The sequence below is a fragment of the Giraffa tippelskirchi genome, chromosome Y (assembly GCF_054371585.1).
Source record: "Giraffa tippelskirchi isolate mGirTip1 chromosome Y, T2T-mGirTip1v1.2.pri, whole genome shotgun sequence".
In the NCBI taxonomy this organism is placed as follows: Eukaryota; Metazoa; Chordata; class Mammalia; order Artiodactyla; family Giraffidae; genus Giraffa; species Giraffa tippelskirchi.
This window is the reverse complement of record NC_137290.1, coordinates 13,081,004-13,101,504: the sequence shown is the minus strand read 5'-3', so window position 1 is coordinate 13,101,504 and position 20,501 is coordinate 13,081,004. Positions and strand designations below refer to the sequence as shown.

The following is a 20,501-nucleotide window of genomic DNA, read 5'->3' as shown; positions in this document are numbered from 1 at the left end:
AAAGACCATAGCCTTGACTAGACGGAATTTTGTTGGCAAAGTAATGTCTGTGCTTTTCAATATGCTATCTAGGTTGGCCATAACCATCCTTCCAAGGAGTAAGCGTCTTTTAATTTCATGGTTGCAGTGACCATCAGCAGTGATTCTGGAGCCCCCAAAAAATAAAGTCTGACACTGTTTCCACTGTTTCCCCATCTATTTCCCATGAGGTGATGGGAGCAGATGCCATGATCTTAGTTTTCTGATCGTTGAGCTTTAAGCCAATTTTTTCACGCTCCTCCTTCACCTTCATCAAGAGGCTCTTTATTTCTTCTTCACTCGGTGCCATAAGGGTGGTGTCAACCGCATATCTGAGGTTATTGATATTTCTCCCGGCAATTTTGATTCCAGCTTGTGTTTCTTCCAGCCCAGTGTTTCTCATGATGTACTCCGCATAGAAGTTAAATAAGCAGGACAATATACAGCCTTGACGTACTCCTTTTCCTATTTGGAACCAGTCTCTTGTTCCATGTTCAGTTCTAACTGTTGCTTCCTGACCTGCATACAGGTTTCTCAAGAGATAGGCCAGATGGTCTGGTATTCCCACCTCTTTCAGAATTTTCCACAGTTTATTGTGATCCACACAGTCAAAGACTTTGGCATAGTCAATAAAGCAGAAATAGATGTTTTTCTGGAACTCTCTTGCTTTTTTGATGATCCAGTGGATATTGGCAATTTGATCTCTGGTTCCTCTGCCTTTTCTAAAACCAGCTTGAACATCTGGAAGTTCACGGTTCACGTATTGCTGAAGCCTGGCTTGGAGAATTTTGAGCATTACTTTACTAGCATGTGAGATGAGTGCAATTGTGTGGTAGTTTGAGCATTCTTTGCCATTGCCTTTCTTTTGGATTGGAACGAAAACTGACCTTTTCCAGTCCTGTGGCCACTGCTGAGTTTTCCAAATTCGCTTGCATATCGAGTGCAGCACTTTCACAGCATCACCTTTGAGGATTTGAAATAGCTCAACTGAAATTCCATCACCTCCACTAGCTTTGTTCGTAGTGATGCTTTCTAAGGCCCACTTGACTTCACATTTCAGGATGTCTGGCTCTAGGTGAGTGATCACACCATCGTGATTATCTGTGTTGTGAAGATCTTTTTTGTACAGTTCTTCTGTGTATTCTTGCCACCTCTTCTTAATATCCTCTGATTCTGTTAGGTCCATACCATTTCTGTCCTTTATTGAGCCTATCTACACACACATATATACATATATGTGAATCACTGTGATGTATAAACTAACACAACATTGTAAATCACATATTTCAATTAAAATCTGAAAAAAAATAAATATCTAGTTTGTCAAAGTACATTTGACTCAATTCCAGAGGATTTTATTATCATTGTGGTTACTTATCTTTCCTGAAGCACTTCCCACTTATCTGAGGGCCACTGCTAGTACCCAAGCAAGACAAGCCACTAACCTGGTTCCATCATGGGCACTACAGTTGACATTGGCACCATATATAAGAAGGTGTTGAGCAATCTGGAGCCATCCTCCTGCACAAGCTTCATGCAGGGCACAGTAACCTGCATTATCTTGATAATTCACATCACAAATCTCATTTTTCAGGCAATACAAGACCAATTCCTGTATAGAGAAGAAAGGATGTGATCAGATCACATACTCAGGCCTAAAATGCACTATAGCATAAGTAAGTAATATCCACCTTGGTGAAAGGGCAAGAGCATATGTGAAAGTCTTGATGATGGCAATAATGTTGTATTGATAAATATAAAACCATGCCCATTTGATGGGTGTACTCAATAGGTGGAAAAGGGATATGACAATACAAGTCTAGATAAAAGTATGAAAAATAATATATAAGAATAGATTTAATGAGCTAAAGAACAACCCTAAACTTAAGGAGGGAAGGACATACACAGGAAGTTAGCCAGGTCATCAATCTCCTGTAAGATGAGAATGCAGGAAGAAAACACTTATGTTTTTACATAAAAGAAGTTTGTCCCTATATTCTACACACAAAGTTTCAAACAACCTCAGCCTCCAATTGCTTCAGGCTCCAACCCAGTTCAAGTTTAATCCACATAATAATTTCTTATTTATGAACATTAATGATACATCAAGTAACACTGATGATATTAACATTAGTGAGTATGTCAAGGCTGTATTTTGTCACCGTGTTTATTTAATATACATGCAGTGTACATCATGTGAAATGCCAGGCTGGATGAAGCACAAGGTGGAACCACGACTGCTAGGAGAAATACCGATAACCTCAAATACACAGATTACACCACCCCAATGGTAGAAAGTGAAAAGGAACTGAATAGCCTCTTGATGAAAGTGAAAGCAGAAAATGAAAAAGTTGGCTTAAAACTCAACATTAAAAAAATTAAGACCATGGCATCTGATTCCATCACTTCATGGCAAATAGATGGGAAAGCAATGGAAATCATGACAGACTATTTTCTTGGGCTCCAAAATAACTGCAGATGGTGACTGCATCCATGAAATTAAAAGATGCCTGCTTCTTGGATGAAAAGCTATGACCAACTTAGCAGTATTTAAAAGCAGAGACACTACATTGCCAGCAGAGTTCTGGGTAGTCAAAGCTATGTTTTTTTTAGTAGTCACATACGCATGTGAAAATTGAACCATAAAGAAAGCTTAGTGCCGAAAAATTGATGCTTTTGAACTGTGATGCTGGAGGAGACTCTTCAGAGTCCTTTGCACTGCAAGGAGATCAAGCCAATCAATCCTGAAGAAAATCAGTTCTGAATATTCATTGGAAGGGCTTATCCTGAACCTGAAGCTCAAATACCCTGGCCACCTGATATGAAGAACTAACTTCTTAGAAAAGACCCTGATGCTGGGAAAGATTGAAGGCAGGAGAAGGGGGCGACAGAGACTGAGATGGCTGGATGCATCACTGACTCAATGGATGTGAATTTCAGCAAACTCTGGGAGTTGGTGATAGACAGGGAAGCCTGGTGTGCGGCAGTCCATGGGGTGGCAAAGAATCAAACATGACAGAGCAACTGAACTGAACATTAATGATTAGGGTTCAAGGTATACATTTCAAGTAAAATAAAAGTGTACCCATACTTTTTCTGTTCTTTGTAAACTGTTTGCATTAAATCACTGTTAGCAATTTTATTTCTTTGATATGTTAAAATACCAGTAGTTAACTAAACCAAAGGCTGCAAAATATTAAGGGTGAACTTTAACATAAACTATGAACTTTAGTTACTAATAACACATAATATTCATATATCAATTATAACAAAACATTAACAATAAGAATTTTGGAAGGAAAAGGTTGTATGGGAACTGTATCCTCAATTCCATAAAATTAAAATTTCTAAAAATATCGATGGCTTATTAAAAATACATAAATATATATACACATATTCTTCCAGTATACAGAGCAGTAACTTATTCAATGTTTTATTACCTTGGTTGAAGTTTCAAATAGAACATCTGCCATCAGAAAACAAGTCAGTGTTTTCCTTCAAGTCAAACTCAGCAGAGATCTGTCTGTCAGGTTCTGAAAATGGTGATGCAAATAACATAGACAGAGGGTACAGGGAACCCAACACTTGGTAAGGTGGAGCTGTAAGGGGTCACAGGAGGACACCCTATGACAACTGTTAAATAACTCACTTATAACATGTAAAACAGGGGGTCATTCTAGTCATTCACAGTTGTGAGGTATGTTGTGAGAAGCTTTTTTGCCCTTTGAGAGAAATCAGCTTAAGAGGACCCCTCAGCTGGTAGGTAACAAGAATGTTCCATTTGCTCAAGCTGTGAATCTAATGTAACGTGCTGGTAAACCTGGCTACTGGCATACTGTTACTTTGGGTGACTGTGGCAGTTCCTTTCCAAAACAAGAGGAGGAAGTATGGGGGCAACTCCAGTGTGACCCAGTCCTTGGGAAGATGGGAGATAGCTATGGAACCATATTGGTGAAATGGGCTGGAAATCTGGTGCAAACTCTTAGTCCTTGTCTCATCTGCCCTTGGTTTCCCCTGTACTCTTAGAAACAGAGGTCTGGCCACCACCATTTCCACAACCCTTCTGCCTTACTGCCTACCTGGCAGACATGATGCACAGCTCACCCCAATATCTATGTATTCACAAGCAAGCCAAAACAGGGCTCATAACTTCTCTCCCCCTTGCTAATGAGAATTTAAAAGGGCTCATTTCCACACACCCTGGGTTAGGTCAAATTTTGTAGTAGAGATAAGTGACCAAGACTAGAGGATGCCAAAGTAACCCACCTAGTTAAACAAAGTGAATTTTCATGACACAGCTTTCTTTTCATCCTTAAAAGAAGTCACAAACAGAAGCACAGCACAAGCACATTTATCACTGACACAAAGATTGTGGTTGAACACCTAGCTCAGTTTGTAATATGAGGTGGCTTTGCTTTGAATTTAATCTCCTCCACCATCCTAGTCCAGTCAGGTACCCTCCCACCCCATCTCAAGTAGCAGCTTCAAGTAATTTCTGAATTGAAATGCCCACAAGTACACCCACCTCATAGCCAAGTTGGGCAGCCCGCTGCAGGAGGGTTTCTCCAGCATTCTTATTAACACTAAGTCTCCATGCTTCCGGTGGTAGAGGGCGAGACTGGGTCATCTGTGGAAGTAAACATGAACACAGTGCCTGCAAGGACTGGTCCTGCTTGGCTGGTGACTGATTATAGTTAGAAGTGAGCTTGGGCTGGATTTCTGAATCTCTGGATGGTTACCTATCATAAAGCCAGGCAGTGCAAACATTTAAGGCCATCTTCCAACACTTGCATTTTTCCCCTCTCTCTGACTTATTAAACTAATAAGGTAGTTTTCCTTTTCATTCGTTTGGACGAGGGACAGATGTCAAAGGGTGTAAGGGGAGGAGATTTGTCTAACTATTTTGAAACTTCATCACCATCTAGGAGACATGGTCCTTTGAATGAATGACTGAACTTGGAGAAGGAGGTCAGAAAAAGGAAAGATTTTTTTCCTAAGAAGCAAGAGCAGCTGGGCAAACACTGATTTGTGGAATGCCTACACAATCATCATTTAATAGAGGATATCAAAAGGTACCTTATCATCTGCATTGTCCCTTGTCAGTGAAGTGCACTGTCTGGGCCCCTGAGGAATTAAGTGTTTGGTTTTGCATAATCTCTTCCCAGATGGCTTCTCAATGTCTTCTGTGTATCCCTGGCAATCCTCTTGTTCATTTGTGTGCAATACATCTGGCTTCTGGCTTTCTTTAATTCTTTGCTGTCTGGTATGCTTCGTCAAGCCTAATGTGAAGATTTGCTGGGTCTGAATTTGGTTGCCTGCAATAGTGGATAAAAGGCTCTTTATGAATAGGGTGTCAAGAGAATACTGGAAAGCCTAAGAGGGGGTGAAGGAATGTCTTTAGAGAAAGGAGAAAAATGCATTTCAAGTTTTAGCTGGTACAGAAAGATAAGCCTTCTGTAAACACTGATCACTTCAGTTTTCAAAGAGTAATTTTACTTCAAAACCTTAATATTTTAATTAATTGACATTCAAACAGCAAACAACTTAATCCACAGAATGCCAAATGTCATCACTGTTCAAAGGGCCAAAGCAGGAGTCAGCTATGCACACTCTTCCTATCCCACTTAGTAGGCTCAGATACAAGACCTTCCCAAACAAGGACAATCAGTCTATGTTATCAGAAAGTAGGAAATTAATTCAGGAAGAACGTGAAATGAGGGTGCTGTCAAGCCACAGGGCTCATAAGACATCTTCCTCAGCAGCAATTGTCTGGGTAAAGAAAGGCCTAAGAAATAAAGCTCCCTCCTTTCCAACAAGCTTCTCAGTAAACATTCCAGAGGGAAATATGGAGGCTAGTAGGATCTCATAGGAAAACCACCCACCTAACCACAGGCTACTCAGTCAACTTCAATGTCATTCAGGTTCCTCCAACACCCTCTGCCACAGAGGGTAGATGACTCACTCTCCAGGAGTGGCCCCCTCATACTTTGTTCATCGTCACTGGATTTGACAGAATTTTCCAACCAACTTTGAAAAGTTGCATCTGGCTTCTGCTCTCTTTCCGCTGGGTTTCTCCTCAGATATTTTACTGCCCTGGGCAATGGCCTGAGGCTTAACCACCTGGGTTACTTTCTTCCTGTCTTGCTGACCATGTTTGCTCTCTGCTGCCAACATCTGCTGCTCTCCAAGGTGCAAATGGTGTTGTTTTGGGTGATAAGGTCCTGTTAATTCAATGCACAGCTTCAGGTTGGTCAGCTCACTGTACTGTGGGTCTTCTAAGTGGTTAGCATCCATTGGACAAATAACTACAAAGTAATCAAAAAGTACAATAGCAATAAGGGTCAGACCTTCATATATCTGTACAGGAACCCCTGGTCACTTAGACAGTAAAGAATCTGCCTGCAGTGCAGGAGACCCAGGTTGGATCCCTGGATCAGGAAGATAACCTAGAGAAGGAAATGGCAACTCATGCCAGTACTCTTGCCTGGAGAATCCTATGAACAGAGGAGCCTGGCAGGCTACAGTCCAAGGGGTCACAAAGAGTCAGACACAGCTGAGTGACTTCACTTTCACTTTCATCATATATCATATGATATGCTGCTGCTGCTGCTGCTTAGTCGCTTCAGTCGTGTCCGACTCTGCAACCCCATAGACGTCAGTCCACCAGGCTTCGCCGTCCCTGGGATTCTCCAGGCAGGAACACTGGAGTGGGTTGCCATTTCCTTCCCCAATGCATGAAAGTGAAGTCTCTCAGTCTTAGCGACCCCATAGACTGCAGCCTACCAGCCTCCTCCGTCCATGGGATCTTCCAGGCTAGAGAACTGGAGTGGGTTGCCATTGCCTTCTCCCATCATATAATAATCATATATCATATATCTGTATATGGGAGTACAGTAAAGAAGAGAGGTCTGGTCACTATCTTTGCTACAGGTTACAAAGTCTTGGGACATTTTGAATATTCTCTTTGGCTATTTTTCAGCCTGAGCATATGATGAGGTGTAAAAGGAGGTATGAGCAGGATATCCGGGGCCTGTGGTTTGTATGCAGTCACACACCATATTTCCCTGCAGTTGGTATGAGAACAGAGCCCTTCAGTGCTCTACCCCAAGACTTCGCCTGGACATTGAGAGGCTAGGGTAAACACCATGCCTTCTTTCAGTTCAGTTCTGGACTCCTGCAACTAACCTTTTGAGACTCGTTTCTGCTTGGCTTTCAGCAAAGGGTCTTCTGGCAGTTCTTCCACAGTGTCGCCTGAGACATTGTGCTTTCTGTCTAGCAAGAGAGTAAGGTTATGAGGCACGTCCAAGTCCACCTGGTTGGGTGGTGTCTCACTTTCAGGCTGCCTGTCCATCAGGTCCTTCTCCACAGGAAGATCTCTGTCCTGTGGGACCTTGAAGAGATCCTGTTTTTTCCTAGTGCTACACTCAGCTGGAGAAGGGAGACAATAATACAAAAATGAAGGCCCAAAAGTCACCATGAGAATAGAGGATCTGGGGAGCAGGTGAAAGATCTCATACTCAATGATAACGCCTTATCTCCTATACTGACCAGATCTGTAGCTATCTTTTTATAGCTGGGGGCAGGAAAACAAGAAAGAACGTGAAGTGTTAATTATATTTGGTCGTTTCCTTTCAAAGCAAAATCCAACAAAGTCAATACTGACCTAAAAATCTCTATGTAAACTTATGCTGAATTTCACATTTTGTAATGAGTGAAGGCTGATGTAATAAAGAGGCCAAATATTTACCAAATATGAGCTACAGAAAGAAAAATGGTAATGTACTTGGTTCAACAAGGCAAATTATGAAGAAAAAAAATCATGAATGGAACAGTTTAGCAAAGTTTCTAATTGTATCTACAAAGTTCACAGGCAACTTCACAGAAGTCAATCTGGTTACTGTGAAATTCTCTGTCTGCTTGTCTCTCACACTAGTAGGGAAAAAATTTATTACTGAAACTATGTAACTCCTCCCATTTTCTGTCCAGGAGGAATTTTCTTCATACCTATACATGTAACACTATGCCTGGCATTCTTTCCATATTTCTTCACATGCAACTACTGAAACATATCCCAAAGACAAATTTCCATCCTTTCATTGTCACATATGCCCTCTCACTCAGTGCAGTTTCAGATTCCAAGTCCACATTTTACATTTCAACTTCAAGTGTCATGCAGTTACTGCTATCGCTGTTAACAGTTTCAACCATGTTTAAATAGCCATTATTCTCAAAGAGAAGGTTTTCTCCTTAAGGTTTCACTTTCATTCAAACTTAGTAAAACTGAAATTAGTTTATATTTCACCTGCCTGACTTTTTCACTAGCATCTTCTACCCACAGAAAATACCCATGGGATTTGTGATGACTTATTTCATACATGTTGGCAAACAGAAATTCACTGGGGAACCCTCATCTTCCTGTTCCTCACTAAACAATAATACCTCTAAAAAGTGAGCCCTCTCCCTGTCTTCTTCAGGCTTCCTATCTGGTAAAAGCTGCAGAAGTGTAGATGGTGCTTTATCAACCTCTAGGTCTGGGAGCATGCAGCACATGTGTCACCATTCCTACTCAGCCAGATAAGGAACTCCTGTGCCTGTACTTAGTCACCTCCTGCCTTATCCTCCAGGACCCCAAAGTATGAAATCCTTGTTGCCTCATTCTGAACTATGGTCAAGAAACCTGCACTGCTAAAGTCATGGCCCACTGAAACAACAAAGCCATACTCATAATTTGTGCTTTGTGCTTAGTTGCTTAGTTGTGTCCAACTCTGTTACCCCAAGAACTGTAGCCCTCCAGGCTCCTCTGTCCATGGGGATTCTCCAGGCAAGAATGCTGGAGTGGGTTGCTGTGCCTTCCTCCAGGGGATCGTCCCCAGGTCAGGGATCAAACCCAGGTCTCCCTCACTGCAGGCAGATTCTTTACTGTCTGAACCACCTGGGAAGCCCACCCATAGTTAGTTGTTTTATTTATTTCACAAGAGGATCTTTTCCCAAACTAGATCCATCCACCCTTTCACCCAGTGCAATGCATTATGAGAAACAAATATAAAATCACTGACACATTTTCAGTACTGCCTCGCAGAACAAAGATTCAGGTTCTCTTAAATGAAGGCTCCCAAGGTATTTATCATTATCCTCCTGAAGAATACATCTGAGTATCAAGCTGCACAGGCTATCTGAACTACATGGAAGAGAAGTTGCACAGCACATTTCTGCAGATTTCAATTTGGACTTTTGTAAAGGAGGTAATTTCAACCACTATCCAAATGACTATAGTTGAGGACAAAAGAGATATACAAAGAGATATGCAGGAGTACTGACCATGACAATCTGTCACTGTTGCTACTTTTCTAAGTATAGAAAACCACATCCCCTTTGCCTTGCAGTCTAGGCAGAGGTGACCATGTCTATGTTTTAACACTTGCTTTCTGCAGCACAGTCATATGACTCACAGCACCTGCATGCCATAATTCATCATGTTGTACCATATGATTACCTCACAAAAGGATCATCATGGCGACATTTATAATTATTCACAGCAACAAAGCAGCACAGCAACCTCTCTACTGTTGTGCCATGCCCAGTTAGATGTAAACAAAGTACTGATTAAGTACTTTGGAAAAGTACTGATTAAGACTACCCAATGCTAACACAATGCTCAGGGCTGGGGCAATGGTATGGCCCAGAGGCATGGGATGGGGAAGGAGGTGGGAGGGGGGTTCAGGATGGAGAACAGTTGTAAACCCATGGCTGATTCATGTCAATGTATGGCAAGAACCACTGTAATACTGTAAAGTAATTAGCCCCCAACTAAAATAAATAAATTTATTTCAAAAAATTGAAGAAGAAAAAAAAAAACTACCCAATGATTTAAAATTCCAACAATTCAGGTGATTTTAGAAACCCCAGCAAAAGCTGACTTTGTTAAAAATTTATATCCTTTACAAAAGAGGTACAGGGAATCTCTGTTCAAACTCAAAGTAATTTACAAAACACACACATGTTCTTGTGGAAAACAGGTTTCCTGATCTAAAAGTTTCATGAAGCTCTCTTACTTATCCTTTTTCCAATTTCTGCCCAGGCATTTCTATCGAGCAGGTCCTAGGTTGGCCCAAGCAAAAGAGTTGGCAAAGGAGAACATATCTGCATATTTCAGAAAGAAGGTATGAATGCCTCCTTTGGCATTCCAGCTAATGCTTCCTATTTGTGCATTTACTAGTTTAATTAACATAATTTATCTGTTGACTTCTAAAGTGAAAATTTTACTTAACTGCCAGTATGCAGGAAGCTCAGGCTTCCCTGGTGGATTGCATGCTGAAAAATTTGCCTGCAATGCAGGAGACCTGGGCTTGATCCCTGAGTTGGGAAAATCCTCCATAGAAAGGCATGGCAACCCACTCCAGTATTCTTGTCTGAAGAATCCCCATGGACAGAGAAGCCCGGCAGGCTACCATCCAAGGGGTCGCAAAGAGTCAAACACAACTGAGCAACAAAGCACACCTATACACTCGCTCATAGAGTAAACGAAAATCTTCAGCACTGTATTTTCAAGTTAATAATTTTTTTTTCCTTAGGACCCTGCCATTGAGATGTACCTGGAGATGTACTATGCAGATTTTTTGTAACTTCAGAGTCAGTGCTTCTCTGAAAAAGGATGTGTCTCAGGAACCTCTTTTGGAGGTGCAATAAATTTCAAAAAGACAATCAGTCTTTCACTCTGCTAACTGAAAGACCAGGTTATTTTCCCCTGCAGGCACTAAACTTAAAACTGAACTTATTTCTCTCGGTTCTCTCAACTCTGAGAGTAGAGTCAACCCTGTTCTCATAGATGTGGTATCACAAAGTACCTATATCTCTCTGTGTCATTCTGGTCAGCAATGACCTCCAGGGCTACCAACTTCAGCTTTTTATCCTGATTTTCTTTCACCCTTTCCCAGTCAACAGGGCTGAACTTAACACATCTCAGAATCTTTGGCTGAAGACTGGCCACACTTTCTCTCTATCATCTCCAACTGTGGGAACTGCATCAATGCATGCTCAAAAGAAAATGAATACACACCTCCACATCCCCAAAAAACACACATAAGCATCAAAGCTATTTTAGGTACCTTATCTTTAAGGGTCAGTACAGTTCAGTTGCTGAGTTGTGTCCGATTCTTTGCGACCCCATGAATTGCAGCACGCCAGGCCTCTCTGTCCATCACCAACTCCCGGAGTCTACCCAAACCCATGTCCATCGAGTCGGTGATGCCATCCAACCATCTCATCCTCTGTCGTCCCCTTCTCCTCCCACCCCCAATCCTACCCAGCATTAGGGTCTTTTCCAATGAGTCAACCCTTCTCATGAGGTGGCCAAAGTATTGGAGCTTCAGCTTCAACAACAGACCTTCCAATGAACACCCAGGATTGATCTCTTTTAGGATGGATTGATTAGATCTCCTTGCAGTCCAAGGGACTCTCAAGAGTCTTCTCCAACACCACGGTTCAAAAGCATCAATTCTTCGGCACTCAGCTTTCTTCATCATCCAGCTCTCACATCCATACATGACCACTGGAAAAACCATAGCCTTGACTAGATGGACTTTTGTTGGCAAAGTAATGTCTCTGCTTTTAAGCATGCTGTCTAGGTTGGCCATAAACTTCCTTCCAAGGAGTAAGCGCCTTTTAATTTCATGGCTGCAGTCACCATCAGCAGTGATTCTGGAGCCCAAAAAAATAAAGTCTGACACTGTTTCCACTGCTTCTCCATCTATTTCCCATGAGGTGATGGGACCAGATGCCATGATCTTAGTTTTCTGAACGTTGACCTTTAAGCCAACTTTTTCACTCTCCTCTTTCACTTTCATAAAGAGACTCTTTAGTTCTTCTTCATTTTCTGCCATAAGGGTGGTGTCATCCGCATATCTGAGGTTATTGATATTTCTCCTGGCAATCTTTATTCCACCTTGTGTTTCTTCCAGCCCAGCGTTTCTCATGATGTACTCTGCATAGAAGTTAAACAAGCAGGGTGACAATATACAGCCTTGACGTACTCCTTTTCCTATTTGGAACCAGTCTCTTGTTCCATGTTCAGTTCTAACTGTTGCTTCCTGACCTGCATACAGGTTTCTCAAGAGACAGGTCAGATGGTCTGGTATTCCCACCTCTTTCAGAATTTTCCACAGTTTATTGTGATCCACACAGTCAAAGGCTTTGACATAGTCAATAAAGCAGAAATAGATGTTTTTCTGGAACTCTCTTGCTTTTTCAATGATCCAGTGGATATTGGCAACTTGATCTCTGGTCCTCTGTCTTTTCTAAAACCAGCTTGAACATCTGGAAGTTCACAGTTCACATATTGCTCAAGCCTGGCTTGGAGAATTTTGAGCATTACTTTACTAGCATGTGAGATGAGTGCAATTGTGCGGTAGTTTGAGCATTCTTTTGCCTTGCCTTTCTTTGGGATTGGAATGAAAACTGACCTTTTCCAGTCCTGTGACCACTGCTGAGTTTTCCAAATTCGCTGGCATATCGAGTGCAGCACTTTCACAGCATCACCTTTGAGGATTTGAAATAGCTCAACTGAAATTCCATCACCTCCACTAGCTTTGTTCGTAGTGATGCTTTCTAAGGCCCACTTGACTTCACATTCCAGGATGTCTGGCTCTAGGTGAGTGATCACACCATCATGATTATCTGGGTTGTGAAGATCTTTTTTGTACAGTTCTTCTGTGTATTCTTGCTACCTCTTCTTAATATCTTCTGCTTCTGTTAGGTCCATACCATTTCTGTCCTTTATCGAACCCATCTTTGCATGAAATGTTCCCTTGGTATCTCTAATTTTCTTGAAGAGGTCTCTAGTCTTTCCCAATCTGTTGTTTTCCTCTATTTCTTTGCATTGATCCCAGAGGAATTCTTTCTAATCTCTCCTTGCTATTCTTTGGAACTCTGCATTCAGATGGGAATATCTTTGCTTTTCGCGTCTCTTCTCTTCCCAGCTATCTGTAAGGCCTCCTCAAACAGCCATTTTGCTTTTTTGCATTTCTTTTCCATGGGGATTTTCTCGATCCCTGTCTCCTGCACAATGTCATGAACCTCTGTCCATAGTTCATCTGGCACTCTGTCTATCAGGTCTAGTCCCTTAAATCTATTTGTCACCTCCACTGTATACTCATAAGGGATTTTATCTAGGTCATACCTGAATGGCCTAGTGGTTTTCCCTACTTTCTTCAATTTAAGTCTGAATTTGGCAATAAGCAATTCATGATCTGAGCCACAGTCTGCTCCTGGTCTTGTTTAACGGTAGTATCTTCCAAAAATATTTGCCTGAAATCAACAATGATTTATGAAATAAAGCTCTTCTACCATATACTCCTCATAAATTTTAGTATGAAGTTATATATTCTATGTGAATGCACATTCAGTGAATACACTTGCAAAAATTATATTCTTTTTTTCAGATAAATAGACAAGAACATCAAATATAAAAGAGCGTAGTAAGAAAAGATGCACAATGAACAAAGATCAGCATAGGATATTAAATTCCCTTCAACTATTTGGTAGTAAAATTCAGCTCTAAAGGTTTATGTAATATCATAGTAAAAATAATTTCTGAGAGTACATTTGCAAAACTAACTGATGATAAGCAGCAGGTACACATAAAATACTGTCTTTCTGTAATCCTTATGTAATTAAAGGTCAGGTATATAACTCTCAAATTTCATAAACATGAGCTAATATTTTTCATGACATTACAAAAATAATTTAGCTTTATTCATTTTCCAAATAATAATAAAAGTCTTGGTAAATCCCTCCGTGAATCATAATTCACTACTATGCAAGTGATGTGTTTTTATGTGGATATGTGAATCCTGCATGACTGTCAGACATGTGGCTGCTACACATTTTCACCAATGTTAACATACACTAACAGCATAGAAAGTAAAATAACTGATAAACATCGTTCAAACTTTAAATATCCTCTGCAATTATTAAAACTTCTGGTATCAGCATTTCAGTGAAGTTTTTTTAACCTGAAAGAACTAAATGCTACCATGTAGTTTCCCTTATTGGACTCATTTAATAATAATTTCAAGTATTTAAATTATTATAAGCTTCATTAACCAAATCTCCTTCGTGTCCTACCAGACAATAATTCCCCAGTCATCTTCATGCATTTAAAAAGCTAACAACTCTCTGTATTTGAGACATCAAAAGAGACACAGATAAATAGAACAGTATTATGGACTCTATGGGAGGGCGAGGGTGGGATGATATGGGAGAATGGCATTGAAGCATGTAAATTATCATATGTGAAATGAATCGACAGTCCAGGTTCGATGCATGATACAGGGTGCTCAGGGATGGTGCACCAGGATGACCCAGAGGGATGGGATGGGGAAGGAGGTGTGAGGGGGGTTCTGGAAGGGAAACACATGTACATCCATGGTGGATTCATGTCAATGCATGGCAAAACAAACACAATATTGTAAAGTTAAAAAATAAACTAATTTAACATACAAAAACAAAATAAAAAGCTAACAACTGGTCAATTTGCTGCAATTCAGGTTGAGGGCTCAGCTACAATGCCTGCTGCTCCTGGCTGAGTGGAATGGAATCAGCATACAGCTCTGTAGTGACACACTTGAATGGGTCACCCAGGTAACCAGCAGAGTTAGTGATTCTCTTTCTCAGCTTAGACAGCTTTGGTTTCAGAACTTTGCTACTGGTTGATTCTGCTTCATCAGCTCCATCTATGGTATTGGTGGAGGTGATATCCACACTTGGTAGGGCATCAGCCATGCAAAACGGTTTGGGTACCTTTTTCTACTAGAAGTTACAGCAAGACAATCATTTCCCAAAATTGGCTGCAGGAACAGAGTCAAGACTGGCATTTCTCAGTTCTCCCTGTTGGGTCTCACTGGAACATTCTCTTTGCTTAAGCTAAAGACTGAGGGGTCTGGAGTGTGTTTGAAAGCATAGGTTTCATCACTTATGCACCCCAACTTCTCTCTCAGGGTAATTAAATCCTGGTAGGGCTGCAGCACCAGGTCAGTCAGGGGTTTGGTGCCCTCAGCATTCTAGCTGACACTCTCAGTTGTAAAGCTGGCCATATGTCTGCATTACATTTTGCACCTGGCTCTTCCCACAGAAGAGCTACATATAGAAGGTTGTAATTTCTGATGACTGTTTTCCCTTGATTCTAGACAGGGCTTCCATTTAGGTTCTTGTCACTGGAGATCTCTGAATGTAACATGGTCTCTTTGTCAGGGGACGTTCGGCTTTAAGGGATCCAATATGTTATTCTTATCTTTTGTGTGCTGTTTCTCAAGAACTGTCTATTCCTTATCAGTTCCTGGAAAACAGGAATGAGCATAGCTGCACGCATTTCTCAGGACTGAGATCATGAGAGAGGGCACCTGCTTGGATTCCTTTCAGTGACTCCCTTCAATGACCTTACTTAAATGTAATCCATTCAGTTACGTCCCTCTTACTCAGGATATGGAATGCTTTCTGGCCCCTTGAAGATTGTTATTTGCTTGGCTTTGTTTTTGCTGGGTTTTTTTTTTTTTTTTTTTTTTTTTTACTGCCTAAAGCTGCCTTGTATGAAGATGTAATAATATGCATTTCTGCAAATAAAGCACCCTTGTTTCACTTGAGACTTGGGTCCCCTGCGTCCCTCTTCTTGTCAACTTCAGTCCCCAGGTCCCTGTCTGTAAAAGACCATAACATCTGTTAGCTTCAAACATCTCAGAAAATTGATTTTGAAAGCTTGGGTCTTCATATGGGGATCTGTCATCAGAGCAGGATAACTTCTCTGGTTTTTGTTCTTTAGTGATCTCTACAGGGAGTCAAACCAATGTGCCTTCATTTATCACAAACTCTGGCAGGTCCATGGGTACCTTGCAGGGGAATCAAGGCTTTGGAGCAAGATGCCTGGAAAAGAGAGTACTGTTTAGCAACAAAACTGGGTGAGGGTGTACAGGTTTCTTGATATAATATGAGAGGGGATTTAGAGACTTGGTTTCATGTACTGAATAAGGAAGGTAACTCCAATGGTAGGAAATTTGTGGGGACTTGAACACCTCATCTGGAGACAGAAATACCAAATTTGGTAGAAAATCATCCTCATTTACTTTGAAATTCGGTTCTGGGTTACTGGCTTTGATGCCCTTGCTGTCGCTGCCACTGCTTTGTTTGACAGGTGTGATCAATACCTGACGCATATGTTGATTAACAGATGCCACTGAATCCATATAGCGCCTACTAGTCTTGATGACATCTACACTTCCATTTGGGACCAGCAACACAAAGGCTGAGTGGCCCATACTCAACACTTACCCCAACACATCAGTGACCATGACAACTGTGTTTCTCACTCAGGAACAAAATGCCCTGCACGGCTGTGGGATGGCCCAATCCAAACTCTTGTTCTTCAGAAGCAAGCCTCTACCACTGTTCTCTTTATTAGGATTTGGCCATGCACCAACGAGAAAGAGGGGCTCTGCTAATGATGTCAGATCTATAGACAGCACAATCTTTTCCTGGAGGAAACAGTTTCTTCTGGAATCTCACTTCTGGAGAACACTAAGCCACTTTCAGCTCTGCTGTGAACAAAAACTTCAAGAGCCATCTTCTTCATGTGGTCAGCTTTGGAAGTATTGACGTCCACCATTTCAGAAGACAAGTGTAGTGGCTTACTGGTGACACCTTTGGTAACCATCTTCTTATCCAATGGAGCAGGTGAGCTGCCATCGTTTCTGTACTGACCCACTTTTTTTCCAAGTGTGCCCAGGAACTGGCTGTGTTTTCAGCTCCCTCTAGATACTTGCCGCTGTAGAGCCTGGCCATGAGGCACTCGCTGCTGATCTTCATGCATGGCTTAAACATGGTGATGGAGGATGAGGTGGAGATGCTAGCATAATGCTTATTGAATTCAGAGCAGATGTTTGCAGTGGGCTGGGAAGGAAAGTTGAGTCTTTAGGCCAGGGTGACAGTGGTAGAAGACATGTGTCCCCCAGCAGGCCAGTGGTGACTGTCTTGGCAGGAGGTCCCTAGGCTGCTCATTATTCTGGAAGTGGGAATTAATCAGGCTCCCATGACTGACACCAACATTCCAGTACAGGCTGTTGTCTGCACAGAGCACATGTGAGGTGCCTGGAGATGATGAAGGTATTGAGAGCCTAACAGGTGAAATAAGAGATGATACCATGTGGGGATTCACAGACTGAGGTGGTGGCAGGCAGAGAAAGTGCTCCTCATTTGTACAGGCTGGGAACTACATCAGCTGAGTTAACCTGTAGGACTGAGGTGGCAACATCTTGAATATGTTCACTGATACTTATTTGGAAAGTTGCAGGAAGGGGAGATGTCTGGCATGGCTCCCTCCATGTAAAGATTGACCCAGGGCAGCTGCAAGTAACGAGCACCACTATGTTGAGATGGCTGCATTTGTCACTGGCAGACCTTTCTGAGCCCAAGTTGCTGCTGTAGGGACAGCACGTTTTCATGCTCTAAGTGGTGTTTTGCACACAGCACTGAAGTTATGTGGCAGTTTTCCAGGCACAGTGGAAGCCTCCACTGTTTCGGGTGCCTTCAGTTTGAACTGCATCTCTGGATTTCTTTCTGAAGAAGACTCAGCTCCACCTACAGAGCTCATGCCAGTCTCCTGACCTTTCTCTGAGGCCAGTACACACCGCCTAGTAGAGACAATGTCTTCAAGGACACAGATGTTCCTCTGGATCAGACCAGTGCAGTCCATGCTCAGCTCTGCAATGCCATCAATACAGTGGAGAGCAGCCACATGCATCTTTACAGAAAAAGAACATGACTTGTATGTTATTTATCATTCTTTCAAAGCAGAAGTATCTATCCCAAAGAAAGTCCAAAGATTAATTTTCCATGACAGTAGCTTAATATTAGAGCAAACATGGTTAAAGATGAAATAAAAATAAAATATCCCTGGGTCTTCATTATTCCACTTTCCTTCACCACTCTTATATATTTTCACTCCTATCTCACAGCACTTAAAATGTGCTTTCGGCATTTCTTTTCCACTCTAATCAATCAACTAGCATTCTAAAAGCATGTAAAATTGTATATCATTTTAGAGTTAATATATATTAATTAAATTATTAAACGAGTGAGAAGAGACGATATACAACACTTAACAATTTACATTAATCCTCCCCAGACCTGTCAGGGTTGTATGTGGATTCTTTCCTGGACACAGAAAGGGGAGATTTAATATAATCAAAAACAATCTTCCACAAACTGGAAATAGAACCTCATTTCTAAATCAACAGATCATCTAAGCGTCAAACTGCTGTTGCATTTCTCCTCCTCTCCCTGGTATCTGATGACAGAACTGTGTTTCGTATTCACTGGTAAAAGATATACGAAAAGGGTCTACTAAAGGCTAAAAATTTATTCAGGTGCCACCACTGACAAAAAACAAAGCTGGAAACAGGAAAGCAGTGAGAGAAAACTAACTCACATATGCATGCAGATTTATTTAGAATTGCTAAGATTTCTTAGCAGAAATATTCCAGGAAAGAAGGCAGTGGATGATAAATTAAAAGTGTGAAAGAAAACAACTATTAACCAAGATTACAACATATGAAGAACTGTACTTCAAAACTGGAAGAGAAATTAAGAGTTACCCAGATTAAGAAACACTAAAGAAATTCATTATCACAAGAAATCCATTTCTTACTTAGAAGAAATTCTAACTGGAGTCATTCAAATTAAAACAAAAAATATTCCACAGAAATACAGAATCATATGGTTTACAATACTTTCCCTAAAGCTAAATACACAGATAAATAAAATAGTATACTACTGTAATGTAGGTCCAAGAACTCATTTTTAACTATTGAACTGAATTTATAATTCAGATGACCATTATATCTACTACTGTCAGAAAGAACCCCTATAAAGGAAGAAATGGAGTAGCCCTCATAATAACAAAAGAGTCTGAAATGCAGTACTCGGGGACAATCTTAAAAAATGACAGAATGATCTCAGTTCATTTCCAATACAAACCATTCAATACCATGGTAATCAAAGTCTATATACCCCAAACACGAATGCTGAAGAAGCTGAAGTTGAATGGTTCTATGAAGACCTACATGACCTTCTAGAACTAACACCTAAAAATATGTCCTTTGCATCACAGGGGACTGGAATACAAAAGCAGGAAGTCAAGAGACAACTGGAGTAACAGGCAAGCTTGGCCTTGGAGTACAAAATGAAGCAGCATAAAGGCTAACAGAGTTTTGCCAAGAGAATGCACTGGTCATGGAAACACCCTCTTCCAACAACACAAGAGACAATTCTACACATGGACATCACTAGAGCATGATACCAAAATCACACTGATTTATATTCTTTGAAGCTGAAGATAGAGAAACTCTATACAGTCAGCAAAAACAACTTGGAGCTGACTGTGGCTCAGATCATGAGCTTCTTATTGCAAACTTCAGACTTACACTGAAGAAAGTAGGAAAAAACCACAAGACCATCCAGGTATCAGTTCAGTTCAGTTCCCAGTTGTGTCCAACTCTTTGTGACCCTATGGACTGCAGCTCACCAGGCTTCCCTGTCCATCACCAACTCCCAGAGCTTACTCAAACTCATGTCCATTGAGTCAGTGATGCCATCCAACCATCTCATCCTCTGTCATCCCCTTCTCCTCCACCTTCAGTATTTCCCAGCATCGGGGTCTTTTCTAAGGAGTCAGTTCTTCGCATTAGGTTGCCAAAGTACTGGAGTCTCAGCATCAGACTTGCCAATAAATATTCAGGACTGATTTTCTTTAGGTCTGACTGGCTTTATCTCCTTGCAGTCCAAGGGACTCTCAAGAGTCTTCTCCAACCCCACAGTTCAAAAACATCAATTTTTCAGCACTCAGCTTTCTTTGTGGTCAAACACTCACATCCATACATGACTACTGGAAAAGCCATAGCTTTGACTAGATGGACCTTTGTCAACAAAGCAGTGTCTCTTTTAACACATCAGCTTTCTAATATGCTGTCTAGGTTGGTCATAGCTTTTCTTTCAAGGAGTAAGCATCTTTCAATTTTGGCTGCAGTCACCATCTGCAGTGATTTTGGAGCCCAAGAAAATAAAGTCTGTCACAGTTTCTATTGTTTCCCCATCCATTCACCATGAAGTGATGGGACCAGTTGCCATGATCTTAGTTTTTTTTTTTAATGTAATTTTTAAGCCAGGTTTTTCACTCTCCTCTTTTACTTTCATTAAGAAGATCCTTAGTTCCCCTTCGTGTTATCCCAGAAGGATGGTGTCATCTGAGATGGTGTCAACCTCAACCAAAGTCAGAAGTTATTTTTATTTCTCCTGGCAATCTTGATTCCAGTTAGTGCTTCATCCAGCGTGGCATTTCACATGTATCTACTCTGCATATAAGTTAAATAAACACGGTGAAAATATACAGCCCTGATGAACTTTCTCAATTTGGCACCAGTCTGTTGCTTTTACCATTGTGC

The 20,501-nt window shown here is 41.2% G+C and overlaps 1 pseudogene; it reads right to left on the bottom strand.

Annotated features, from left to right (window-relative positions):
* The window catches only part of LOC145537709 (BCL-6 corepressor-like), a 47,952-nt pseudogene extending 30,149 nt beyond the window's left edge, over window positions 1-17,803 (bottom strand).
* Between the last annotated feature and the right edge of the window lie 2,698 nt (window positions 17,804-20,501).